The sequence below is a fragment of the Oreochromis aureus genome, linkage group 3, assembly GCF_013358895.1.
Source record: "Oreochromis aureus strain Israel breed Guangdong linkage group 3, ZZ_aureus, whole genome shotgun sequence".
Taxonomy (NCBI): Eukaryota; Metazoa; Chordata; class Actinopteri; order Cichliformes; family Cichlidae; genus Oreochromis; species Oreochromis aureus.
In genome coordinates, this window is record NC_052944.1 from 93,794,823 (window position 1) to 93,822,101 (window position 27,279).

Here is a 27,279-nt window from a genome sequence, read left to right on the forward strand (position 1 = left end):
CCAATAGAAATCTTTGCAAACACAAAGTCCCACAGCAGCCCCGTGTTCTCCGGCTAAAATGAGAGTTTTTGTCAGTGGAGTCTGGTGGCTTTAACCACACAAACATTACAGCTGCGCTCAAATATCACAAAGAGCTGTGACAGCAGAGAAACACATGAAAATCCTCCAAATATCATCTAGAAATAGAAATTTGTCCACTGTGGGACATGTGAGGCTGACATTAATATGTCTTAAAGTGGGAGATGAAGAAATGATTCCAGGGCCCAAATCATTGAGACAAACATCAATTCACACTTCACTTTGTTTCATGTCTCTAAAGTGTGAATATTTCAGTGTGATGAACAAACGGTCTCCAACAAATAAAGCTGATTTTCTTTTCCTGTCTTTTGTCCAGCGGCCTCAGCTTCTTCCTCTTTCCCCTGTCTTCTTCTGCAGACGCTCCTCTGTAGCTTCAAGCTGTTTCTCTTTACAAGGAGAGCTACAAACCTTTGCATCCAGCCACAAAGACCCCATGGGCTCCTCTGGATCATCACACTCAGCATTTTCACAATAAAAGCCTCATATTTATGGCTGCTCCACCCTGACATGTGACAACATCCAAATGACTGGATCAAAGTGTTTGAATGATCTCAGCAGCTTTAAAACTATTGATATTTATACATTTACATTGATTTGGACTAAACTAACAAAACTATTGATTTGACCCAAACTCCAATCATGCCAGAGGCTTTTATTTTGAAGTTAGGATCACTTTAATGGTTTTCTTAGTCTGTTCATTTAAACACACAGTTGCTCCGCCTGACATTTTTGGCTTTTAGATCAAAACATCAAAGAATTTATTTTATTTGAATGAACTGAAAATAGATTCAAACTAAAAGCTTTTAGAGAATAAACTCCTACATGATCTCTGACCTTTGACCTGTATCTACAGCACTGACCTCTGACTTTCAGCTTCACCTTTCTCTTCAGCAGGATGTTTCCCTCCCTGCTGTAGATGGTGCAGGTGTAGATGTAGTTGTCTCCATCTGTGGGGTATTTCAGGGTCAGACTGAGGTCTCCAGTTTTCAGCAGGTCTTCATTCATCTTCGTTCGGTCTCTGTAACGCTGGTGCTGTTCTTCATGCTGGTCAGAGCCGTTCTCATACACGTGGACCTTTGTATCGTAATTGTTCCTCCACTCCACTTTAGCGTCTTCAGGCAGGTGAAGTGTGGTGTTGAAGGGCAGCTGGACAGACTCCACCCCTGAATCCACCTCCACCTGGGGGACTGAGAGGACAACAAAGCACAACATGAGCTTGGATGGAGACATTTGTGTTGACTCTAACAGGCTGAATGCTGCTGCTTCACTGGGAGCTCACTGTTAGATAGAAAGTGGTCAGTGTGAAGAGGAGACGCAGCAGAAAGATGAAGACTGACAGGAAGAAAGCAGTGAACAGACTGTTGGAGCTGCTGTTAGTGGGACAGGACTTTATTCAGTCTCTGAGGACCAGATTTGACTTGATGAAGCAGAGAAACACAGTCTGAGTGTTTCTGTCACACTCACTTCATCACACAGCTCAGTTTGACAACATTTGGAAGAATTTGATAGAAGCCTTCCTTTAGTAAAAGCACCAATAAAACACCATGAAAACACCTCACTACACACAAAACTGCAGTTCTGGCAAATTGGACATAAAGTCTGAAAAGTCAAAGTACTTATTGTGCAGAAAAATGTTCCCATCAGTGTCTATGGATCAATATTACTGCTGCACATGTTTAAGGCTGAGCTCATTTCAAATCCTTTCTATTGTGTTGAATCTGCAGTAATGCATCATATTCTATAAAATCATATGTTTGTAGTGGCTGTCCTGTGAGGACCACGTATCTCTAAATAAACAGCTGTTAATGAGCTCACAAACACAGGCCTACAGCTGGATTTGAAAAAGTCCATTCAATAGAAAATCAACAATCACAGCTGGATTCAAAGGCTTGAGCTCTGTGTGACATGGTTACCTGTCAGTATCTACAGGGGGATTCAAATATGAAGGAAACATGAAGGTGGTGCATTAGAAAAACTGCTGCTTTCAAGTGCAGAGCAACAAACTATTTGAACTGATCCAACTTTATTAACACAGACAAAGATTTGTGGATCAGCTGCTGTAACATTTGTAATGAGCATTAATATTAATAAGTGTGAGTGAACAGAGCTGCTGAAACAGTGAAACTCTCACTGACTGATGTTACGTGAGGCCTTGTTGGCTCATTGTTAGTTGGCTGCACTGAAACAGGAAAATCCAGCTGTTAGTCATAATGTTTGGGTTTGTAAAGCACTTTATAACTGAGGACAGTGTGGAGGAGAGTCTGTGTGAGTCAGCTGCACCAGTGCTTCATGGTTTGGTGTTTGTAACATAAAGTCGTCCCTGTAGATGCTTTTAGTTTGAGTGTCCTTATTTTGCCCTCAGTTATTGGTTCTCGCTGTCTCCAGATCAGGTTCAAACACAGAGGAGATCAGGGCTTTGCAGCTGCTCCTAAACTGTGGAACAAAACGCAACATTAGAGACCTTCAACAGCCTCCATCCTCTTCCTCTTCTCCTTATCCCAGCTAACACAGAGAGACACTCACAGCACACAGAGAGGAGTGTCGGGGAAAGGCCCCACTCAGGTGGTGGAAATGAACTCAGGAACTTGTTGCTGTGAGGCAACAATGATCAGCACCACCATACTGTTTGTTTCACTCATGGTTTCTCATTTTATGTTTTGTTTTTAATCTGTTGAATTATTTCAGGACTTTGACTCATTTAAATGTGCATCACTTTGGTCAGCAGCTGTTTCAGTAACACTTTATAACACGACCTGCAAATAAGGCACAAGTAGCCTGTAGTTACCTGTAAGTTTGTGTAACAAGTAGGTTTGTACAGAAAGAATAAAATAATTACACTGTAAGTACATTTAAGTACAGCGTCAGTCATTTTAAGTGCTGGGTTATTTCATGGGAAATTTCCAGAACAACAAACAATATTCCATCTTTGTACTTTCCGGGCATGGCTCATATTATGGAGCGACTCAGCCTAACATCCTGGTATTTTATATAGCAAAGGACGCTAAGAAAGGAAATCCAGCCACACTGTAGCCGACTGTCTGCATTGTAATCAGGCTGCAATGTAGGGAAGTGTCTACAAAGAAGCTCCAGCTGAAAGGATTTACAGCAGGTTAGTGTGATGACAGATAGAGGTGTAAATGTACTGACATGTAAAGAGTGTGTTGAGAAGGTGGAAGAGTGACGTGTGAGCAACAGGATGGCTTCATGACAAGAACAAGCACTTCAGATGTACAGAGAAGGTCAGGAGGAGCTGCACTGTTTCTGTGTGCATGCAAACAATGGTTGGTGCAGCACATGTATGAGGACAGAGAGACAGTGGGAAGGTTTGCAGTAGCAGGGAAAGATGGGTTCCTGCTGGGGCTGGGATTACATCAGAAATCCACTCTAAGCCCCTTCTTGTTAGCAGTGCTGATGGACAGGCTGGCAGATGAGCTCAGGCAGGAGTCTCAGCAGCTCTGTTTGCTGAGGACATTGTGATCTGTAGTGAGAGCAGGAAGCAGGTGGGTGGAAGAGAGCCTGGAGAGGTGGAGGTATGCTCTGAAGAGAAGAGGAAGGAAAGACAGAATACATGTGTGTGAAGAAGATACGACAGTGAAGATGAAGGAGTCAAGGTGGTGATGGTAGATCAGTTTAAATACATGAAGTCCTACATACAAAGCAGCAAAGTCCAAAAGAGGTGAAGTGACAGTACAGGCAGGATGGAGTGGGTGCACACATGTATCAGGTGTGATCTGTGACAGGAGGACAGCAGCTAAAGTCAATATGAAGCTTTACAGCCTAGTGAGGCTGTGATGATGGAGACATGACACAAAGACAGGAGGCGACCTGGAGGTGGCAGAGTAGAAGATTTGAACAAGTGAGCAGAATAGAAAGGATGGAAATGAGTGGGTGACAGGGACAGCTCAGGCTGAGGAGTCTACAGGACAAAGATAGAGAGGAAGGCTGAGACTGATGGAAACGTGCAGAAGAGGGACGCTGGATATATCGATGCACCATGTTGAACCTGCAACTACCAAACATCAAGTGTTTGTGTGGAAAACCTGAAACAGCCCAGGAAATGTGTTCATCCATAATATTTGTGTTATTAGTCTTTCTATAGTCACCTGAATACAACACAAATAACCCACAAACCAACAATCAGCAGTGTTTGTGTTGTTTTACGTTCAGTAACCATGAAGCACAACTGCAAACATTTAGTATCACAAGTAGCAGCTAAAGCATCAAATAAATGTTCCACCTCGTATATTTACACACAAATGTTGTGTTTATTTTTACCTGTGTGTGATTTTGATTTTAGCCTCATCATTGTTTTCCACAAATATACTGCACAGCATCATTTCCTGCTTCTGTTTTCACACTAAATCTCTCAGCTTGAAAATAATTGGTTGTTATTGGTAGAAGTTATCAAATGAAATGAAAATGATGAACAGACTTAATAACAGGACTTCAAAAAGCTCAAATTTGAACCTTTGGTTTGTTACTGGATTAAATGAAGACATTAACTGACCTGACATCTGATACTCTGTTTTAGTAAACCCATCTTTTCTCTACTCAGCAGTTTAGTTCTTTTATTGTTGTAATCAAAGCCTCAGGTGGGATGATGTCATTTCCTGTCAGCAGAGGAAGCAGTTGTTGTTGACGGTCGCTTTGCAGCCCACAAACTCTGCACAAGCAAGAATAAAGAGCGTAGAAGACTTCAAATCCTTCCTGTCTCACAGTGTTTTTATCAGCTGATGCTCTAAAATGTTTCCTGATAGTTCAGAGCTGAAGCTCCGCCCACGCCGTTGCTTAGTTACAAATACACAATACATGATTGGACCTTAAATATAATCAGACATCACAGCACAGCTTTAACACAGCACTGTTTTTAAGCTGTTTCAAATATGACAAATAATATTGACAGATTGAGTCCACAGATGTGTTTGATGTATTTAATCAGTCACAGCACCAGTGTCCCTCACAGCTGTGGATGTGTTCAGCTTCTCCTGCTGGGTTCACTTTATATACAAACATGTGTTTATTCTAAATATTACTTTCAGTTTGGTATTATTAAGTTTACAGTTTAAAAGTGAACTTTAGCCTTAATGAGCTGAAGCTGTAACATTGAATGAAACAAACATGTTTGATGTTATTTTTCTGTTGTTGAATATTAAATCACTTTATTACTGAATGACTGTTTCTGTCTGTCTGATGACATCACAGTCCACACTTCCTGTTACAAATCTGAGTCACTTTAGTATTTCCCACTCAGATGATGTCATTTTAATGAAAGCACTCTGCCGTCCTATCTAATCACAGTCCCAGTCTGAACCATATACTATCCACACAACTGCTTACTGGCTTCATATTATGCGGAGCACTAAAAGCAGCCTTTCTGTGGAGCTACTGGGAATCTACAAAACCATTAAAGAGGACAAAATGATTCTGTCTGTAGTCGCAGCATCAGATTAGTGAAAGAAACTAAAGTACTAAAAGAATCAAACTGAGTAAACAGATTGAATTGAATGTTTCTTTGTTCTTTTAGTGACGAGCCCTGATCATGTGACCCACAGGTACAAGTTATTATGAAAAGATACCAGAAAGTCTGTCGCCAAGACAACCAAGTATGACAGTGTGAACAACACAACCCTGTCACACAGCAGCATCACTGTGAGCTCCAGCATGTGCATTTAAAACACTATATTTATGAAGTTATGCTTCTATCTTCCTGTCTGTAAAATATTCTGTGGAAATGACACGTCCACACTTTTTAATGGGCCCACAGTAACCAGAGATCATTAAAGCTGCACTAAGGAAACAAAGAGGAAAGACTTATAGTGTTATATCTAAGTTTGCTCTGTGACATTCATTTTGTAACACAGCTTGTAAAACTGTTGCAGTTTCATGTCACTTGCACATGGATCCTTGTAAGAAAGCTCATTTAAATGACTGTGAACAGGGCTCGGTTGTTCTGATGTGCTGGGATTTGACCACAGCCTCCTCCAGGGTTTACTGACAATGGTCCAAAGAAGAGAAGCTGTCCAGTGAGCAGCAGCTCTCTGTGTGGAAACACCTGGTTGGTGTGGATGTTTCTAGCAGGAGAAGCAAATCTGACATCATCTCAAAGCAGTTCTTCAAACATGAAAATCACTTCACTGGATTCAAATCCACCAAGTCTGGATCCAATAGAGCAGCTGTGGCTGTGGTGGAAGTGGATATTTGCATCATGGATGTGGAGATGACACGTGTGCAGTAACTGTGTAACACTATCATGTTAACATGGTGAAAATGTCTCCTTGTTAAAACTATACTACAAAGAATGAAGCAGCTCTGAAGGAAAAAGGGCTCCAGCCCATTACTAACAAGGTGGACCTAATGAAGTGGCCAGTAAGTGTGGTAGTAATGGCTTGTTTGTAAAAGCCAAAAATCAAACACATGATTTCAGCTCTGTACATTCGACTGTTTGGGTCTCCAGATGATAATGAAACAGATTTATTTACATCTATAACTGCTTATTCAGTTCCTGGTGGTGGGAGGTGGATTTAGGCCGACGTTCATCAAACCTAAATGAATTATTTGTCCTAATAGTAAGAGGGCCAAATGTATTAATGAGTGCTGGAAACCTCCATGTGTGTCTGTACAGGTGGAGATCACTGGAGAAGCTGAAAGCTTTGCTGCTTTTCTACTAGTTGGGACGACTCTGTGAAAATCTGCTGACAGTCTGAGGAAGTTTTTGGACTCTTGCTCACAAAGTAAAAGACATTTTACAAAGTGAACAGAAAAGAAACTTGTTCTGAGTGTAAGTGTTGTTTTGGAGGCTGATGGATTGTTGAAGCTCATGTTTGAAGAGTTATGGATTGTTTCATGTTCTTCTTTTCTAAGTTGAATGATCACAGCTCAGCTCGTCTCCATGTTTATAAGCTCACATGATGCCTGTGCTCTCCACAGTTTGATCGTACGGATCAAAGTATCATTTCCAAGAAGAAATGGAGAAAAGTGTTTGTCACTGTGTTCATTTTATAGGTAACATGTAAAGACAGCTGAACAGTGAAACTTCCATTATGCAGAAAATGACTGAAGCAGAACTTACTCAGTAATGACTCCGGCTGCTACGACACTGAAAATGATTCACAGACAATTTGCATCTTTCCTATAAAATACCTGAAGTTAAACCAGATTAAGACTCCATGATACGGCCCACAGCCCAGGAAGTACAGGGTACTTGTTTCATTGTTTCCTGCAGAAACCTGACTTGTTGCTGAAAATTACACGTAAGTACAGGATACTTGTTTGAAAATAAATGAACTGATGAGAAGAAATATGTGGAGCTCGGCTCTAAACACTCAGCTTTGAGACGATTAAACGCTCGTTCTGATAACATCTTCCTCTCTGTCCAAACTCATGAACTCTCCTCAAAGCAACAATCACAACATCTCCATCTTTATTTACACTTTTTGGTGTTAAATTTTGTACAGTTTGCAGTAAAGTGTGTGTCACAGACCTGAGGAACTCATTTTAAAACTTTACTCCCAAACTTTGTGCTCTGAAAGTGAAACTCCTACAAACACACATGAAATAATCCAGCCACAGAAACTGTCCACAGCTTTCAGTCTGTTTGCTGCTATAGATATAATCCAGCTGATGTGGGAGAACTACATGTGACACTTTGATGCAGCCATGAATCTGACTGATTTCTTTCCATTTTCAAAGGTTGATGCATCAGTTAAAGTCCTTAAAAAGCTCAGAAATAAAGAGAAAGGTTGGTTAAAGCAAAGAGAGGCACTGGCAGCATTTAAGACACTAAACAAGAGAAACAGATCAGAGAACATCAGACTGAATAAGTGGAATTTTGTAAGTTTTTGTTACTCTGATTACTACTGAGCTGCTATCATTACATTTGGTGTGCATGTAGTAAATTATTATCATCATTTTCATTCTGTGCTCAGGATAAAAACATATGTTCATACGTTAATGAAAAGTTTTAGTTTTACAAACAAGAAGACTGAAGATGAAGTAAAAACCTTGAACTTTACTTCAGTGTCTGATGTTTATTGAAGCTGTCAGTCAAAGTGGACAAATGGATGCACAGTATGGACGAAACAGTAAAGCTCCTTCATGACGAGCAGAGACATTCAAGGAGAGAAATGCTGCTGCTGCTGACACTTGGCTCACAGCAGCATCGAGAGATGGATGACACAAGGAAATAACACAGCTGTCCGCTCTAGAGACCACCAACAGAGTCAGCTGTTCACCAGCTAACACCTGTGACTCCACCCAGATGAGGCTTTAGCACCACCCTGTAGAAACTACGTGTTCACACTGAGGAATGAATGAGAGCATTTGAAGGACAGGACCACCTCAAGAACCAAAGACTGATTTATCCCCACTCAGCACCTCACCCACCACACAGCATAAAGGAACAGTCTTCCAATCATGACAATAGATGGCTGTTATTACATTTGGCACGAGGGGATCTCACAAAGTTTGACTGAGCACAGAAATCCTCTGTTCAGAAAGAACGTGGAGGCGAGGAAGTCCACCCCTCCTCCGGACGACCAGGTGCTGTGTCTCACTACAGCTGAGGTGAGGAAAACTCTACGCAGAGTCAACCCACGTAAAGCTGCTGGCACAGACAACATCCCAGGCAGAGTGCTCAGAGAATGTGCTGAACAGCTGGCAGATGTTCTCACCGACATCTTCAACATCTCTCTGAGCAGTGCCGTCGTTCCCACGTGCTTCAAGGCCACCACCATCGTCCCCGTGCCCAAGAAGTCTTCTGTGTCCTGTCTCAACGACTACCGTCCTGTTGCACTTACACCCACCATCATGAAGTGCTTCGAGCGGCTCGTCATGAGACACATCAAGACCCTGCTGCCCCCCTCACTGGACCCACTGCAATTTGCATACCGCCATAACCGCTCAACGGACGACGCCATCTCCACTGCACTCCATCTTGCCCTCACACACTTGGACGAGAAGGACACACACATTCGAATGCTGTACATAGATTTCAGCTCAGCATTCAACACGATCATCCCCCAACAACTGATCGGAAAGCTGAGCCTGTTGGGCCTGAACACCTCCCTCTGCAACTGGATCCTGGACTTTCTGACCGGAAGGCCTCAGTCAGTACGGATCAGGAAGTGCACCTCCAGCACCACCACACTGAGCACTGGGGCCCCACAAGGCTGTGTGCTCAGTCCTCTGCTGTTCACACTGCTGACTCATGACTGTGTAGCAACACACAGTTCAAACCACATCATTAATTTCGCTGATGACACGACCGTGGTGGGTCTCATTAGCAAGAACGACGAGTCAGCGTACAGAGAGGAAGTGCAGAGGCTAACGGACTGGTGTAAAGACAACAACCTGTGTCTGAATGTTGACAAGACAAAAGAGATGGTTGTTGACTTTAGGAGGACACGAGGCGACCACTCACCGCTGAGCATCAACGGCTCCTTTGTGGAGATCGTTGACAGCACCAAATTCCTGGGTGTCCACCTGGAGAAAGACCTCGGCTGGTCCCTCAACACCAGCTTCCTGCACAAGAAAGCCCAACAGCGTCTCTTCTTTCTGAGAAGACTGAGAAAGGCCCAGCTTCCACCACCGATCCTGACCACCTTCTATAGAGGAACTATTGAGAGCATTCTGAGCAGCTGTATCACTGCCTGGTTTGGGAACTGTGCCACATCGGACCGCAAGATCCTACAGCGGATAGTGGGAACAGCAGAGAAGATCATCGGGGTCTCTCTCCCCTCTATTAAGGACATCTACACCACACGCTGCATTCGAAAAGCCACCAGCATTGTGGCTGATTGGACACACCCCTCTCACACACTCTTCACACTCCTGCCATCTGGAAAAAGGTACTGAAGCATTCGGGCACACACATCCAGACTGTGCAACAGCTTCTTTCCACAAGCCATCCGTCTCCTCAACAAAAAGGGACTGGACTGATAAACACACGCACACACACATGCACGCACACACACACACACTCTATCACTTAGCTCAACTCAACTACCTCAAAGCATTGAGACTGGACTACACATCAACCTGTAAATGCTCTTTTTGCACAATATTTTTATGTTTACCGTTTCCTTTGCACTACCTACCTAGTTCGATAGCTAGTTTTAGTTAGATAGTTTAGTTTATAGTTTAATTTATGTTGTAATTTATGTTGCATATAGCACCTTGGTCCTGGAGGAACGTTGTTTTGCTTCACTGTGTACAAACTGTATATGGTTGAACTGACAATAAAGCCAACTTGAACTTGAACTTGAATCAGTGAAGTGAAACTCCGTCCTCATACCCTCATACACACAATAATAACATGGACTGAACCACCACTCACAACCACTAGCACTTTATACACTGTAAAATCTAATTAGTTCCCAGAACTCAAAAAAATTGAGGAAACTCGTTGCCTCCAAAAAATTGAGTAAAGCTTAGCTAAAAATGACTAAGTTAGGACAACTTATTTATTTTGAGTACTCTGTACAAGCTCATTTGTTCCCAGAACTCAAAAAAATTGGATCAAGTTTACGTAAGATGACCAAGTTAGGGCAACTTCCTCATTTTGAGTACACTGTACTCAAAATGTACACAGCCTTGTTAGTTCCCAGAACTCAAAAAAATTGAGGAAACTCGTTGCCTCAAAGAAACTAAGTAAAGCTTACTTAGTTTTTTTGAGGCAACGAGTTTCCTCAATTTTTTTGAGTTCTGGGAACTAACAAGGCTGTGTACATTTTGAGTACAGTGTACTCAAAAAAAACTAAGTAAAGCTTACTTAAGATGACTGTTAGGACAACTTATACATTGCAAGTATTAGGAATAACTTGATAATTCTGACTGTACAATACTAACTGTTTACCTACTGACAAACATTTCAAGTTCAACTACATGAAAAAACTATTTGAGGTACCATGAATATGATTAAAAATAATTAACAACACTTATTGTAATGATGTTAAAATCAGTGCAACTTTTATTTTCAAACAACAAAGTACAACAGCCAACATACTGGACATGTCCTGCTGAACAACAAACAATTATATTGCCATCACTGTTATAATCTTACAATGAAACAAAGTCTCAGATGTAATTATTCTGAAAATAAGTTTAGGCCTACCACAAGTTTGTTTTGTACTTACATTACTTATATAATCAAAATAAAATATTTACTGTTCTGTCACAAGTGCAGTCTCTAATTTAAACAACACATTTGTTTTCCATTCCAACACAGGAGCTGGAATGTTGTATTATTTTAAGGATGGCTTGTTTCCAGTCCAGGCATTACTGCCTGAATGACTGTCATTGATTTAGGTGATCCAAATGTAGGTGCAGAAGAAAGTCTTTAACTTCCCTTCAGTACAGTGGCAGTGGATGTGGGTTGGAGATGCAATGAGCTTGAACCTGCAGGCGACCATCTTCACTGACCACACCATCTGTGACGGAGGACTCATCTCTCCTGTTGTCCTGCAACCAAACAATCATAATTTTTGGAACATGAACTTAATTGCTTTCTTAAAACATTTTTTTGTGCATTTGGTATAAAACAGACTCCAATTTAGACAATCTCAGGCTCCCTCCCCACCGGAGAGGTGACATTCAATGTCCCACTGTCAGTCTGGATAGCCGTGACCACCACCCAACAGACAATAATGTCATGAAAGCATCATTTTAAAAAGGGCTATGCAAACATGGCCAATAACTTTCATTCTAATGATGTGCAAAATTATTTTGGGCACAAAACAGATTTTGCTGTTAGAAAACTTGCAGGCTTCACTATATACAGTGTAGACACTCTAAACTAAGTTTGGGGGATGTGATCTTTCAAGAAATGCAGACCAAACTGTTGTTGTTTGTTTACTTACACAGCATGTCTTGTAGAATTAACTGGAGTCACAGCAACAGCATAGTGCAGTCATATCTCAAGTCTAATAACAGAAGACAGGAAAAGATCAGTAAAGAAACAACTTCACCAAACCAAAGCACAAATACAACAATAAGTAAAACAGGCTGATCTAAAGTATGATTAAAGTTTAGCCTGATTAATATAAATGTCACTGACAGTTGCTAATATATTGGAAAACCAAAACACTTACTGATGTCTTTCTGTCCAGCAGCAGGACTGCTGGTCCCGAGCCTCAAAGACAGTAAGAAGCAAGCAGAGGGAGAAAAAACAGAACATTTTTCAGAAACTGATTTGATCCGTAATGGCTGTGCAATCATTGTAACATAGAGTTTGCATATGTTGTTAAATAAAGGCTAGATTTGACATTAATAGATGCCACAGATGTTCAAAAGCTGCCACAAAGCATGAACAACAAATGGACGTCTCCGAAAACGTCGGAGCATTTTTGCAAATATGTGATGTCTTGATAAATCGAGCAGATATTTGAACTTTACACAGCTACATTCTCGCCTGAAAATATCTTAAAAGTTTATTTTGTGACCCAGAAAAAGTAATATGTTTTTTAGCCGGGCACCCCCACCATTGCCGCGCTTACAAGTACGTGTAGGCTCCGACAACCGACCGACAAATGCGATCCTCCTTTTCCCCAGACTACCCTTTCTGTGTCACAAAATAACCTTTTAAGATATTTTCAGTCGAGAATGTAGCTGTGTAATGCTCAAATATCTACTAAATTTATTAAAATATCACATATTTGCAGAAGTGCTTCCACGTTTTCGGAGAGCTCTGTTATCCACCAGCGCGATAGCTGACCAGGAGGTCGAGGCTTGATAGAGTCCGTTAGCACAGCTAACTCCTGGCATATTGTTTTTAACCCCCCTGCGGTCTTTTGCTACTCAGGTTAAACATGATATATATAGTTAGTTAGTTAGTTAGTTAGTTAGTGATGGCTATGGATTGAAAATACCCCCCACACCCCACCCCACCCCTAACGGCTGCACCTCCCGAAGAATTTTGTCTGGGCTCTTATCTCACTTTTTTATTTCAAACAATGAACAGAAAATTTTCCAGACATAATTTTATGTAAGGTTTTTAAGGCTGTGGTGTTAATTTTTAAGTAACATGAGCACAGCGGCAGCAGCAACGCTAGGCTAACACTAACTAGCTAGCAAGATTATAAACCTGGTGCTGAACTTAGAGAAGCCACAAAATCAGTTTGAATAAGAGTAAACATTTACTCACCAAGTCAGTAAAGATCCACAGCAATGACACCAATAATATCTCCAGGTTTGCTCAATATATTCCATAACAAATGCTGGCGCCATGAACATGCGGACTGATCCGGGAGGGAGGAGGACGGTAGTCACGTGACATTTTCAAAACACATCTTTCATCCTTCCGCACTGAGAAGCAAAACTTCCAGCTTACTTAGTTTTTCTAAGTTAAGACAACTCAAATAAATTGAGTTTATCAGCGTTTTTGCATAAAAAGTTCTGGTAACGTATTTAAATCGAGTTCTAATAACAAATTGATAAAAATTGAGTTCAGCCTATTTAATATTTTTAATTAAACACAATATTACATTTTACAGTGTACAGCCTCTGTAGAAATTATCCACATATCTCACTTCTCTTAACTGCACTACTGTATAATTCTGTGTAAATAATCATTCTGTACAATACAATAATTTTTAATTCTACAACTATTTATAACCCGCATAGTTCACATTTCTGTATAGCTGTATATCTCATATTTCTGTATAGTTTGTTTTATTTCATATTCTGTATAGTTTTTCATATTTATATCCTGTTCATAGCCTGTAAATAGCTTTTACTCACTACAGCCTGTACATACTTATAGTTATAGCATATTCATAACATACTTCATACCGTGTACATTATAACATACCATAATAGACCCATTTCTGTAATATACTTACATATCTATATTATTGCTAATATATATTTTAATATATATGTATATCATGGCTAAAGCACTTCTGGATGGATGCAAACTACATTTCGTTGCCTTGTACCTGTGACATGTGCAATGACAATAAAGTTGAATTCTATTCTATTCTAAGTGTCATGGTCCCTGTGTCTGCCCGGCCCTCCCAGCAAGGCTTCATGCCTTTTTGTTTTGATTTCTGCTCTCCTGTCTTTCCTCTGCCTGGGCGGAGGTCTTGGCGGGCTCGCGCACCTCTGAGTAATCGCAGACATGTAGCTCATTATCCAGCCTTCCTCAGCTAATACTTAAGACGCTGGTTCAAAGCTTCTTGTCGCTGGATGTTGTCAGACACACATCAATGACACCCTGGCTCTTGTTATGTCTCGTGTTTATTCCTAGCGTTTCCTGGTTCTGATTCATCTCTCGTTTACCTGTACATAGATTCCTGGACCCGTCCTGTAATATGACCTCCTCTCCTCTCTCCTGTTCCTTCCTGTGCTCCTCATTTCTCCTTTTCTAGACCATCATCCTCTTTTTCTTCCACCCACTGCTTTCCCACCTGTCTGAACACCTGTGCTGGAAACTGACCAAAGATGAACCCGAGTCTGATCACATGACTCATCTTAGTGTTCTCATGTCTTCAGCCATCTCTCGTGTGTACACTGATACCATCATTGATCCTTTTCCTACTTTAACAATGCATGCTGTGTTTTGATTGGCTGTGTTCTTTGATGCATCTGTACAGATTTGAACATAACTGTGTGATCAGTGTTTGTACTGTGTGTGAGTTTAAAGTCAAAGCTCTCCTTGTTCTTTTTTCCAATAACATCAAACCTGCAGCATCAGGAGGATCCATGGCTGTACTGTTGGTACCAACACTGTCTGACTGACAGATTTTAACTTCAGCTCTTTTCTCTTTCTTCTGACATACTTTCAAAACACACACTGACAAACTTTGTTCTGTCCTCCCAACTGTTGTTCATAAGATCTGAGTTTGATTTCATCTTTTTATTGTTCCATGTTTTAAACATGAAGCTGGATCCATCGTACTTCTCCCTCTCCTAAACCCACTCTGGTGTCTTTTATTATCATTATAGTTTGTTAATTTGTTGTTTATCATCGTCTCCATTATGTTGCAGATGTTGGATGTTGAAACCATCGGTCTGCCATTTCCTGGTTTCATGTTGGTACAATCACTGCTTCCTTCCAGCTCTGTGGAAGTTTCCCATCCTCCCAAACTCTGTGATATGATTCTAATAAAATGTCTTCAGAGATGATTTAACCTGATATAACAAACCTGATCTTTTCCTGGTGCTGATAGTTTGGATGTGGTGATTTTCTTTGTAAACAGTATATTTAATAAATCATGTGCGTTTCTACTCACTGTAACTCCTGAGTTTTCTTAACTGTGTTTTCTTCACTAATATTATCTGAACTATATCTGTTCTTTCACTGCTGTGACTTCACCAGCCTCCACTGTCACTGCTCCACCCTCCCCTACAGCCGAGCTACAGACCACCACAGATGTTTATCACACTCTTTGTGTGTGACCTTTTCTCCTTTCTTCTTCTTCTGCTTCTAAAACAGCGTTACAAACAGAACAACTTCAGTCATCAACACTCATATCAGTTTGTTTCCTGCTCAGTAACAGATCTGAACGTCCTCCAGTCAGCAGCATTGAAACACCACGTGATCAGCCCCCTGTATCACTCCTCTACACTCAGCTCTGTCTCATCATTACAGGAGTGAGGTCACTTCCTGCACGAGTGTCTGTGACTTCCTGCCATCAACAATAGTGATGGTAAATTCAATTCTTTTTACTGAATCGAGTTTGAATGAGTCACTCACCAAAATGAATCAGGTTTTTTGAGTCATTTGAGTCACTGAGTCAGTCGCCCAGAGAGTGCAAAAAATGTACATGTAAACCCTACTGCTAAGATGAGTGATTGAAAATTATAGAGCAGAAAATTAAGTATTCTAAAGGGAACATTTATTTTATTAGTATTTTCCTCAAATGTGTCAAATATATATTTTCTTATATATATAATTTCTTATAATAATTTAGTGAAATAGCGAATTTCTGATTATTTTACTTACATTATTGCAGCAGCAGAATACAAGTCAGACACTGTATTTTTTTTAATAGTGGTGGAACTGAGGTCGTATATTTTTTCCTTTTCTCTGCTTATTATCTTTGCAAAACAAAGTGTAGACTGAATGTTATACTGCGTCAGTCAGACTATCAGACTTCATCTCAGGTGAAGGAGCGACTCTTTCACGGTAACACGCTCTGAGTTTCAGCAGCTGAGCTCCAGGAGGGAGGGGTGAGTGAGTCGTATGTAGCATATGAAACTTAACGTTGGTTACCAACCAAGAAGAAGAAGAAGCTGTGAGTTGGGAGGAAGGGGGGTGAGTTGATTCGTTCAACTCGTTTGAGCTGTGAGCCAGGAGGGAGGGGGTGAGTCCTTTGTCCTGAATGAGGGCGGCTACGGAGGAACTGAGTGATTCTTTCATGCTACGATTCTGCACCGGACATTAGCTCTCAGGAGCGGAGGGGGTGAGTACCTCAAATGTGCTGTTAGCATGCTAGCAGAGTGATGCTACTGTGAACCAAGGAGCTATTGTCTTGATGTGAGCTTCTACTCAGGGTTTTTTCTTCCAGTCCAGAGCAGGAATGTTTTTGTTAAGAAACTGGCTGTAGTTTTTTTTCCACAATTTTAATAATAAGCTAGATAAATTTCTACTAATGAAATTAGTTTGCTAACAGTAACAAGGATGAGTCAGTAAATGAGTCAATTGGGATTGTCAATCATGATTCATGAGTCAGTAAAGTATTTCTCAAGTACTGTCCATGACTCGCACATCACTAATCAACAAACACCTGACAGTCAGTCTGAGACCAGCCTGAGACCAGCTTAGCTTCAACTGTTCCAGTGTACAATAATCAGCCTGTCCTTTCTCCTGGTCCTCCCGAGTCTCTTATTAATATGCTACGTCTCTGAGAACAAACACATCTCTGCTGCCTTCACAGTTACCTTCATTTTCTCTCATGTTTCCATTCGTCTGTACAATTTATTACATTTGCAATGAGCAGAGTCGTCTTGTCCCCTGTAAGTGCTGTATGAGGTCCCTGTATCTGTCCTACATCTGATGCTGACACTGGAAAAATGTTTCATTGCTTCACAACGTCACCATAAGTAACATGCAAGAAAACCGTCCACCTTAAAAGCTGCTGCTAGCTGCTGCTTTCACACGTTAATGAGTGAAAATAACAGGCAGCAGGTCAAAGGTCATCACAATGAGGAAGGCCTTTACTTCATTCACATGAACTGTGGCCGTTTATCAATGCCCAAGTACGCGAGTACGTACTCGCGTTCTCGGTGAGTACGTACCCGCCGAGAACGCGCGGGAGCACGCGAGCACGGACTCGTGGGCCGTTTCTCAATTCTCACGTAGGCGAGCACGGACACGTGATTTGTACAGTTGGAACACCAGCGTGCGTGATGATGTCACAGGTCCGGAGTTTTTACTGCCGTCCCCTCTTAATGTAACTGTGAGTAACATGTTATGAAGCTTAACTTTAATCACAGCCAAACCGGTTTACTCAGGAACAACTAAAACACTGAAATAAACCAAACATTAACATTTAGAAGTGATCTGAGTGACTTATATATCATTTTTAACCTCAGTAGTGAAACCTCTATTAATAACAATAGTGTACATGTACATACGTGCACATACCTTAATAAGAACAAGCAGGTGAGATGTTAGAACGCTTTTATTTCTATTCTAGTGGACACTCAATACTATAGACAGCTGCTGGAGTTTCTGTAACCTGAGTAGTGAGAAGACCGCGAGCGGTTTGGGGGTGGGGGGGGGGTGGGGGTTGGGGAACGATGTGCCGGGAGTCCGCTGTTGAGTTTTGGACGAAATGCATTCTGGGATATTTAGCTGTCCCAAGTCTACACCGATGCATGCTCGATAAAACGGGCGGATCGAGAACACATCCGGGACTTTTTCGCTTCTCGGCGTGATGCGTACTTCGAATTGGAACAGTACTTGGTCTCCGACTGATGACGTATCTCGAGCACACGAGAACGCAAGTACGCACAAGTACGCATATTGATAAACGCCCTGTGTGTTTTCTCTTCCACTCACTGACTTTTAACCTTTGACCTCACCTGCTGAAGAGAATTTTTCTTCTTCTTCAGTTTGATAGAAGAATCAGACAGTGATGTCACAATAATCCATCAGTCTGTTTTGGCCCTGCTCTCTTAAACTTACTGCACTACACTCTTTATGGAAACACATCATTTCCTGTGTGCATTTCAAAGTAAAAGCACTCTAACATGTCAGTGGACACAAACACTTGATTTCTGAGGGTCCGCGTGGGTCACAGTGACGTAATCAGATGGTGAGCGCGAGGGGCTGTGCGGACGTCCGCTTTTCCGTTTTTGTTACCGGGCGGATTTCAAACGGACTTCAAAGATGTCTAACAGGAAGGACTCCTCAGCCGTGGAGTCTCCAGCTGTCCGTGTCCACAGCAGAGTAACAAGGCTTTAACCAGGCTTTTATTGTGAAACACTGGACTTGTGGATAAATTAGCCTGAATATCTCCAACTGTGACATTTCCTCTGAAGCAGCAGAATTCAAAATGTGCTACGTGTTATTTTGTGAGAGAAGAAGTCAGAGAGAGAGCAACTATCCCACAGGAAAGAATGAAAGAGACGGAGAGAAGACACATCCAGAGAGGACAGAGATGGAAGCAATATGTAGCAGCTGATGAAGATGGTCAGACTCCCCACAGTGGAGACTGTGGGCCAGTAAGGAGCAGCAGCTGCCTGCAACATGGGCTTTACATTGAAAACAGCCACAAGTCTGGGCCTAACCACGCCTTTTGACTTCTTCTTCATTTCCATGAGATTTACATTTCAGGGAGTTCCCCTGGAAAAAGAGCCATTTTGAAAGCTGTTTGCTGACTTCATCAATAATCTGCTTCAATCATCCAGATGAGAATCCTGAGAATGGAGCAGCCCTGATAGCAGCTCATAGGATCACAGTGTTTTTCATTCAGCTGATTGATTTCACAGGTTAGGAGGTGAACAATCTAACTGTGCTCCTCCTTCCACCTTTGGACCACTCATTTAGTGACAGCCAGGATTTGACAATCAGCTGTGACACAGGAAAACATGAGGTGGGAAACTCTGGAGAAGATTTGCTTTTCTCTACAGGGGAGGCTCGCACATCTAATCTGCTCACAATCACTCAACTCACTTCAACAACATGCTGACTCAGTCATTTCTGCATGTTTCCTCATGTTACAGCCCTGACTTCAGTTCAGCTGAGGAGGAGATGAGGGAGGAGAGAGCAGTGGTGGAGGAGGCAGATAAGGAAGAAGAGGAGGAGAAGATCCAAAGAGGAGGCAGGGGGAGAGGCTCAGGAACAGTTAGGATCAGAGACTTTGAGCCATCATGGACTCCCACTCATTCCATCCAGCCCTGTGTGGATCAGCAGCTCCAAAATGTCTGCTCACTCATGTTCTTACTGTCTGTGCTCTTCTTTCATTTCACTCATTATATATGAACTGCTCCTAAATCACACTGGATATGGATTTTCTGTCCATCCACACTAATTCTCTTCATCCTCACCTGATTCTTTGGATGCTCTTTGATAGCACATTGAAAATCCTCACAGTGACTTCTATTGCCACACTGACTGGACAAATACAAAGTTGAAGGCTTCATGTATTTGGCACAAATAATACTTTGGTAGGTCTGAATTGTGTTTTGAACCATCTCTCAGGACCAAAGTCTTTTTGCTTCATTCACAAAGAGCTGAAGGCTTTTTACCTCACAGTTTGTCCTTTGATATTATTGGATGATGGACTATGGAAAACACAAATGTGCACTTCTTAATGGCTCATATGTGCTGTGAAAGAGCTCTTTGTGATCTTGAAGCCTTTTCAAGAGTTTTTCTTTGGCTGTTTGTAAAGTTTTCTGTGTGAACTCTCAGGAATCTGGAGCAGTCTAATAGAAGTCTACTGGGGTATAGAGGGAGGAGCTTCTGTAAGACTCTTTCTGATGAGGAACTGAAGCCGCTCTCATGGTCTCATCAAATCCATCAGACTCTGCTGGGAAAAACAGTCATGTGACCTCTCAGAACAAACAGCCTGTTAGTTTCCTGCTGCCTCCATCACTCACTTTCATTCACTCTCAATCACACTAACATGTTAAAGCAGCGCTATAGCTCACCTGGCTGAGCAGGTGGACTGAAGGGGGCTTACTACAGGTGCCTGTGTGTCCCTCACTCTCTCCCCACTTTCCTGTCTACTCTCTGCACCTATATAATAAAGGCAAAATGCCTCCAATAGAAATCTTTGCAAACACAAAGTCCCACAGCAGCCCCGTGTTCTCCGGCTAAAATGAGAGTTTTTGTCAGTGGAGTCTGGTGGCTTTAACCACACAAACATTACAGCTGCGCTCAAATATCACAAAGAGCTGTGACAGCAGAGAAACACATGAAAATCCTCCAAATATCATCTAGAAATAGAAATCTGTCCACTGTGGGACATGTGAGGCTGACATTAATATGTCTTAAAGTGGGAGATGAAGAAATGATTCCAGGGCCCAAATCATTGAGACAAACATCAATCCACACTTCACTTTGTTTCATGTCTCTAAAGTGTGAATATTTCAGTGTGATGAACAAACGGCCTCCAACAAATAAAGCTGATTTTCTTTTCCTGTCTTTTCTCCAGCGGCCTCAGCTTCTTCCTCTTTCCCCTGTCTTCTTCTGCAGACGCTCCTCTGTAGCTTCAAGCTGTTTCTCTTTACAAGGAGAGCTACAAACCTTTGCATCCAGCCACAAAGACCCCATGGGCTCCTCTGGATCATCACACTCAGCATTTTCACAATAAAAGCCTCATATTTATGGCTGCTCCACCCTGACATGTGACAACATCCAAATGACTGGATCAAAGTGTTTGAATGATCTCAGCAGCTTTAAAACTATTGATATTTATACATTTACATTGATTTGGACTAAACTAACAAAACTATTGATTTGATCCAAACTCAAATCATGCCAGAGGCTTTTATTTTGAAGTTAGGATCATTTTTAACGGTCTTCTCAGTCTGTTCATTTAAACACACAGTTGCTCCGCCTGACATTTTTGGCTTTTAGATCAAAACATCAAAGAATTTATTTTATTTGAATGAACTGAAAATAGATTCAAACTAAAAGCTTTTAGAGAATAAACTCCTACATGACCTCTGACCTTTGACCTGTATCTACAGCACTGACCTCTGACTTTCAGCTCCACTTGTTTCTTCAGCAGGATGTTTCCCTCCCTGCTGTAGACGGTGCAGGTGTAGGTGTGGTTGTCCTCATCTGTGGGGTGTTTCAGGGTCAGACTGAGGTCTCCAGTTTTCAGCAGGTCTTCATTCATCTTCGTTCGGTCTCTGTAATCCTGGTGCTGTTCTTCAGGCTGGTCAGAGCCGTTCTCATACACGTGGACCTTCCTGTCCTTTTTGTCCTTCCACTCCACTTTAGCGTCTTTAGGCAGGTGAAGTGTGGTGTTGAGGGGCAGCTGGACAAACTCCACCCCTGAATCCACCTCCACCTGGGGGACTGAGAGGACTACAAAGCACAACATGAGCTTGGATGGAGACATTTGTGTTGACTGTAACAGGCTGAATGCTGCTGCTTCACTGGGAGCTACACATGCTGTTAAATTCTCCACATGAACAACCTTAGTAAATTACAGAGCTACAACATTGGTCATGTGCTATCACTGTTAGCAGGCTATTATGCTAACCCTAATTAGCATTTCCATTTTGATTCACTGAGTCTTACTGAAACACTGATGCTCTGTGGGCTTAGCTAGTAAACTACATGATGCTCTTAAGTGCAGAGCAGCAAACTATTTGAACTGATACCAACTTTATTAACACAGACAAAGATTTGTGGATCAGCTGCTGTTTGCTGCTATAGATATAATCCAGCTGATGTGGGAGAACTACATGTGACACTTTGATGCAGCCATGAATCTGACTGATTTCTTTCCATTTTCAAAGGTTGATGCATCAGTTAAAGTCCTTAAAAAGCTCAGAAATAAAGAGAAAGGTTGGTTAAAGCAAAGAGAGGCACTGGCAGCATTTAAGACACTAAACAAGAGAAACAGATCAGAGAACATCAGACTGAATAAGTGGAATAAAGTGAAACAGAGAACTAACGCTCCCTAAGAATGGAGCTGTCAGAGGAAGAGAGCAGCAAACTGAAAGTCTCTGTTAGCTGCAGAGCTCTGAAACTTCACACAGCTTTGGATGATAACATGGAGAAAGGATGTGGAGATTTTCACAGCTCTGCTAGAAATCATCTTCTAGTTATTGTGACTCAGATATGACTGATTATAGATGAGGACCAAAGAAGGTTTTTACTGAGATTTGAACTGACTTAGCTTAGCCTGTGTTTTAGCCACATGCTAAACAAACACATGTTCAGAAACTAGAAGATGTTACCTTTCAGATGAAGTCTCACACATGAACTTTGCTCCTACAGTTCATCTGCTGAAGCTTTTACATTTGGGTGGAAATCAAATAAAAACCAAAACAGATACAAACATCAGACATGCTAACACTGTAACATTATTGGATGGAGCCACTGAGACTGAACCACCATCATGAGTCTGACCTCTGACCTTTGACCTGTATCTACAGCACTGACCTCTGACTTTCAGCTCCACTTGTTTCTTCAGCAGGATGTTTCCCTCCCTGCTGTAGACGGTGCAGGTGTAGGTGTAGTTGTCTCCATCTGTGGGGTATTTCAGGGTCAGACTGAGGTCTCCAGTTTTCAGCAGGTCTTCATTCATCTTCGTTCGGTCTCTGTACACCTGGTCCTGTTCTTCAGGCTGGTCAGAGCCGTTCTCATACACGTGGACCTTCCTGTTGTTATAACTTCTATAATTGTCCATCCACTCCACTTTAGTGTCTTCAGGCAGCTGAAGTGTGGTGTTGAAGGGCAGCTGGACAGATCCCACCCCTGAATCCACCTCCACCTGGGGGACTGAGAGGACAACAAAGCACAACATGAGCTTGGATGGAGACATTTGTGTTGACTCTAACAGGCTGAATGCTGCTGCTTCACTGGGAGCTCACTGTTAGATCGAAAGTGGTCAGTGTGAAGAGGAGACGCAGCAGAAAGATGAAGACTGACAAGAAGAAAGCAGTGAACAGACTGTTGGAGCTGCTGTTAGTGGTTTGATATAGGGCTGTGCGATATGACCAAAATCTCATATCCCGATATAAGACATCTATCGTCCCGATAACGATATAAATCACAAATATTTTACATTTTCTGAAAGTTCTGTGAATCTTGGGCAGCTCGACTTGCGTGAAGTGTTTCCAGCTGGGTGTCGTATACCTGGAGTCGAGTTTTTCATCCGATGCATGAAACTAAACATTTTTAGACTTAAGTTGTAACGCCCTCCGTTTTCTTTGTGAGTATTTATTACACGGCGTGCAGCGGGGAAAAGCCTGTTTTAATGTTTGAGTCTAAGGTTTATTTTTTAGCACCTGTCAGCTCTGTCACATGATTCAGTTTATTTTGAAAAGTCTCAACCGGATCTTGAGCTTTATTCCGAAATTTTTATGTGGAAGATAAACAAGCGGACACACGATGGTTTTACCGTCGTTATTGCTAACAACAATGCATAAAAACAGGCGCTTGTCCATCCGTATTGTGGTTATATTAAATGTAAGAGAAAGAGAGAACTTAATTAATATAGCTACTATAGTGACCATCAAAACGGTGAAAAAATACCATAAACAGTTTATTTTGTGACACCACAAAACAAACGATAGCGTAAAATGAAACGATGGACATTTTTATATCATCATCCGATATATATCGTTATATCGAACAGCCCTAATCTGATAGAAGCGTTCCTTTAGTAAAAGAACCAATAAAACACCATGAAAACACCTCACTACACACAAAACTGCAGTACTGGCTAATTGTACATAAAGTATGAAAAGTCAAAGTACTTATTGTGCAGAAAAATGTTCCCATCAGTGTCTATGGATCAATATTACTGCTGCTCATGTTTAAGGCTGAGCTCATTTCAAATCCTTTATATTGTGTTGAATATGCAGTAATGCATCGTATTCTATGAAATCGTACGGTCACGGTGAAACCTTGGTTCTCTTAGTGAGAGACTATCTCTCCAGACCATTACATATTCCATATGTACGGGGTACGACCCCCCTTGGTCATCATGTGTGGATATTTCTTTAAGACACTCCAGCATGCCCAGCTACGCCCCACAGCTCACGTATAAAACAGCTGTGCAGACGTGACACTGGTGATAGTCTGATCGGAACTCCGAGCAGCCTGACGGTGGAGAGAGTCTCTCACTAAGAAAACCAAGGTTACACCGTAACCGTACATTCTCTAGCATATTGAGACTATCTCTCCACACCGTTACATATTCCATGAGTACGGGGTAACTCTGTAAGACACCCCGCAAGAAGTCTGTGTAACCGAACCGCCGAGAGTGAAGGTGCCGGGAGTCAGTGACAACGCACCAATAGAGACAGCACCACGGTTCAGGGCTTCGCAATGCGAAGGCCGAGCCAGGGGGTGGAGGCAGCAGTCTGCAGACGCCAGACTGGCCTGAACCGGTCATGCAGGACGCAGGACCGCAAGTGATCAGCTGCTCAAGGTCAGCCCGCAGAACCGCAAGGCAGACCGCCATGGAACGCAGCACACCGAGCTGCCAAGTAGCATCCCGCTGGTCGCATAGGCCTACGACATGTGTGCACAATCCCCAAGGATCTCCAGCTGGAGCCTTCTGTGCCCAGGGCCCGAACCCGGAATCCCAGGAGCAGAGAGTGGAGAGGAAGCATAGCTCACTGAGCCGCTGAGAGGGGACCCTACTGGGTGCCTGCAAGAAGCGGGCAACGCCAGACAGGGAGCCAGCGCCGGGCTGGGGAACATTCACTCGCTGGCTGAGGCATCAGACACAGCGAGGACCGACTGGTGGGCAAACTGGAGAATGCGGCAATACGCCAAGGGAACACAGCCTGCTGCCACAGCAGCCTATATGCCAGACAGAGACTGGCTAAAGGAGGCTGGAGAACACCCATTCGCTGGCTGACGTATCAGACACAGCGAGGCCCGACTGGCCCGGGCAACATGCCAGGGGAACACAGCAGGCAGCTGCAGTGCAGCCGCAGGAGAGAAGGGCCAAGCCAGGGACGCGACCCGCAGGTCGCCCCAGGGCCAAGCGCCGTCCGGAGAGCCTCAAGAGTGAACTCAAGGACGAGACACTTGAGTACAGCTGGAGCCGCAGGCTGGAACACAACACACTCGCTGGCTGGCGTATCAGGTAACAGGTGAACTGCCTGCAGGAAGCCTGGCGCTGCAGGCTGGAGAACACTCAGTCGCTGGCTGAGCATCTGACACAGCGAGGTCTAGCTGGCACATAAACCGGCAAAGCGCGGGCAATATGCCAGGGGAACACAGCCTGCAACTGCAGCAATAGCAGCAGCAGCGGCTGCTTAAGCTGCAGTAGTGCCGAGAAGCCACCCCACTCGAGCAATGACAGGAGCCCTGCTGGCAATGTGAACCACGCACTGGGGGTAACACGCCAGACAGAACAGGCTACACTAGGCTGGAGAATGCTACTCGCCGCAGCGAGGTGCGACTGGTGTGTTAGCCGGCGAACGCAGGCAAAATGCCAGGGGAACACAGCCTACCAAGCCACTCGAGCACAGCAGCTGGCTATCGCTGTGACAGAAATACGCGAAATGCGGCTGACGCTCCAGATGGAACCGCCGGCTGGAGAAGTCAAGTCACAACAGATCCCCGCCTGGCACTAGACAGTGACACAGTGTCAGGGAGAAAGAGCCTGTCACAGCAGCTCGGCCACTCAGTGGATGGCGGAGGTAGGACGAGGCCCAGGGCCTGTCCCAGGAGCAGAGCAGCTGACCTGCGCCATCCGCGACGGGGAAGGGGCTGGTGGCTCAGGCCACTGAGGGCCCAAGTGAGGAGCAACCCAAGGTTCGTCACCAGTGCATCCATACAGAGTGGGCCAGCAAGAGTGGGCCTGATGAGACACTGGCGGACAGTCGGGAAGTGTCAGCTCACTGAGCGGGCACCTGCTGGCCATGTGACCCGCGACACAGGGGCAACGCACTAGACAGAGAGCCAGCACTGCGTGCTGGAGAACACTCACTCGCCGGCTGACATATCAGACACAGCGAGGTCTGACTGGCATGTGAGCCGGCGAATCGCGGGCTATACGCCAGGGGAACACAGCCCGCAGCAGCAGTACAGCTGCAAAGACGCAGGGCCAAGGCGGCGGGGTTGGCTGGCGGTCTAGCCTACTGAAGGCCAAGCGGGGACTTAACCCAAAGGTCTGCCCCAGGGCTAAGCGCTGTCCGCAGACAGGGGAGCAGCATGAGTGAACTTCGAGAACGAGACGCTCACGCACAGCGCTGCAGGCTGGAGAACACTCACTCGCCGGCTGAAGAATCAGACACAGTGAGGCCTGGCTGGCATGTAAAACGGGCAAAGCGCAGGCAGTATGCCAGGGGAACACAGCCAGGAGCTGCAGCAGCTGAGAACGATTACTTGATGCAGCGAGGCCCAACAGGCGCGTAAGCCGGCGAATGCGGGCAACACACCAGGGGAAGACAGCCTGGAGCTGCAGTGCAGCCAGGGACGTGGCCGTCGGGGGCGTCAGCTCACTATGCGGGCCCTGCCGGCCATGTAGACCCGCGACATTTGGGCAATGTGCCAGACAGTGAGCCAGCGCCGCAGGCCGGAGAACTGTCAACCGCTGGCTGAGCCGTCAGACGCAGCGATGTGCCCATCTCGCCAGACACTGTGCCCGGGGACCAGCAAGGGACAGCCCAGGGACAGGTGGGCAACACCGGAGGAGAGGATGAAAGCTTCTTCAACATCCGCCACCTGATAGTCAACCTCCAACAGCCCAGGCCTCACAGAGGTGGAGCCATGGGAGGGATGCTGTGGGAGGGGCCAGCAGTAAATCAGCAACAGCACAGCCACACTGCTCGTGCCTAACGTAAAAAGGCAAAAATGCCATACACAGACATGTTTGGGACGTGTGGGCTGCCATACTTCTGCTACCAAGCAAGAGGGAGAGCCACACGCTAACCAGGAAGTGCAGGAACACCAGGAACAGGTAGCTGGCACTAGCTACAACCTGAATTCCCCTTGCACTGTTTAAGAGCTCCTGCGTCACAGTGCTGACAGGTAAAAACAGCAAACGCTTGGAACCCTGAAGCCGTATCCCCTCTTTGTTAACACGCATAGCAGCCGAGCTGCACAGTGCC